The sequence below is a fragment of the Penaeus chinensis genome, chromosome 8 (genome assembly GCF_019202785.1).
Source record: "Penaeus chinensis breed Huanghai No. 1 chromosome 8, ASM1920278v2, whole genome shotgun sequence".
NCBI lineage: Eukaryota > Metazoa > Arthropoda > Malacostraca > Decapoda > Penaeidae > Penaeus > Penaeus chinensis.
The window spans coordinates 42,565,374-42,567,873 of record NC_061826.1 but is presented as its reverse complement, the minus strand read 5'-3'; the positions used below and the strand labels follow the sequence as shown (position 1 = coordinate 42,567,873).

The 2,500-nt window shown below is 34.3% G+C and overlaps 1 protein-coding gene across 1 annotated transcript in view; it reads left to right on the top strand.

The window, feature by feature from the left end:
- Positions 1–2,500, top strand: part of LOC125027906 (kin of IRRE-like protein 1) — a 512,044-nt gene that overhangs the window by 428,410 nt on the left and 81,134 nt on the right. The gene's annotated exons all lie outside the window — the stretch shown is intronic.

Sequence of the window (2,500 nt, the reverse complement as noted above, 5' to 3'; positions counted from 1 at the left end):
AACCCCCGGTTCCTTTGACATTCTTTATGTTGCTCTCTAATGTTGTCTCCCCCTGTGTGTGTGTGTGTGTGTGTGTGTGTGTGTGTGTGTATGTGTGTGTGTGTGTGTGTGTGTGTGTGTACGTGTTTGTGTCTATGTGTACGTGTATGCGTGTGTATGTATACATGTTGTGTATGTATTTCTCTCTCACTCTCTCTCTCTCTCTCTCTCTCTCTCTCTCTCTCTCTCTCTCTCTCTCTCTCTCTTTCTCTCTCTCTCTCCATCTCTCTCTTAAGAATTCCAAGCAACCGTTCGTGGCAATCAATTGTACAAGATCTTTTAAAGGCATTTTCTGCATGCGAAACGGTGCTTTTGCTTGCGTGCTCGTTCTAACTTCAGCTGCGAGGGGAAGACGAGAGATAGATGCAATAATGTGCTTCTCTTTAAATAAATATGTAAATTAAACAAAAAAGGATTAAAAAATGGGTTACGGTTTCCCTTGTTTTTGAGTGCATGTGTACTTGTTTGTCATTATGTCTGTTTCATGATTGTCTGCCTGTTTCTCTGCTTATCTGTTTACTTGAACGATTGTCTGTTTATACACGTTATCAATTTCTTCCTGTCATTTCTTCCTTTTCCTCCCCCTTTCTATTTCATTCATACGTTCCTTCATTCTCTACTTCACACACATACACTTTTCTCGTTTTCACTCTAGTTTTTTTTAACCTTTCCTCTGTCGTATTGCAAACGAAGAAACAGTGAAAGAAAAATAGAAAGAAAATCTTCATTCTTCAGGCAAGGATTTACTGTCTTGTCGTTTCTGTGTTCAGAATTCGCTGCGAAAAGATAGAGGAAAAGGAAATGAAGGAATAGTAAAAAGGATAGAATTGGAGATACTGGTGCCGATAAGGATTGTTGGTGCTAACAGCAACCGCGATAAAAACGAATTTGATGATTATGATGATAGTAATAAGGATTATAACGATAGTAATAATGTTAAATTAAGAATTAAGAATTATAGCTCTAACGACCACAATTAGTATTGGCAGTGAATGGAAATAGTATATGATGATAGTATTTACGTTGTGAATATTATATTGCTAATCATAAGAAGTATAATTTTGATAACAATAATATCACTAGTAAGGATAATAATAATGGTAAAGTAAATGATAATGATAACACTAATGATAATGAATTCACTAATGATAATAACTAGAATATTAATAATGACAATGATGATAATGGCAATTTGGATAAACATAATAAATAGTGGTATGATAATTATAATGATAAGAACAGTGGTAATAATAGTATTAGTAATAATAATAATAATGACGTTGATAGCATATTTAATCGCAGTGATAATAGTAATGATAATGATAATTATACTAGTATTATATATAATTAGGATAACAAAATTAATAATAACGACACTAATAATAGCATGATAATGATGGCGGTATTGATAGTCCCAATCAACAGAAGAGGAAGAAGAAGAACAAGGGATAGAATAAAAGCAATAAGAACGCTAAATATAGTAATTAAAAAGAAAACGTCATCATCACAAAAAATATCAAGAAATGAAAAATAATGATAATATTACTAAATATAAAACATTTTCGTCTTTCACAACCAGCAGGTGTTTTCGTTGCCGGGGTCACCAGAGTCCTAAGATCTTGAGAAAACTCACTTGATTCCCAAAAGCAATAGAAAGCTAATGGACGACCTCTTACAAGATGCTTAAGCTGGTAGACCTCCTCGAGTTAGTTGATCTCGGGCGTCTAATTCCCGCAGATTTTAGTCGAATGGCGCTGTGGCTGCGAGGAGGAGATTCTGGGGCTGACAATTAGTCTCGGAAATGGCTTTGCGTCGATCAGTTGGCCTGCTGCGGCTGTTGGTCATTTCGGTTCTTTTCTCGTTTCTCTTTTGTGGGTCCTAGCGTTTGTGTTTCTGGCTCTCTGTCTCTGATTGTTTCCCTCTCTCTGTCTGTCTCCCCCTCTCTCTCTCCCTTTACATATGTACAAGTATATATACATTTTTTTTAACAGCCATTCATTCCACTGCCGGACATGGGCCTCTCTCAATTCACTATAGAGAGGTTATATGGCAGTGTCACCCTTCACTGATTGGATGCCCTTCCTAATCAGCCGTGGTTCGGCGCGCTAACACTTGTGCCACGACGGCGACTTCTCCTACGACACCTGCGTTTGACTTCTCAAGGCGATATGTCGTTTTCAGAGCGCAGGCATACATATATATCTACATACATACACACACACACACACACACACACACACACACACATATATATATATATATATATATATATATATATATATATATATATATATATATATATATATATATATACATATATATACATATATATATATATATATACATATATATATATATATATATATATATACATATATATACATATATATATATATATATATATATATATATATATATATATATATACATATATATACATATATATATATATACATATATA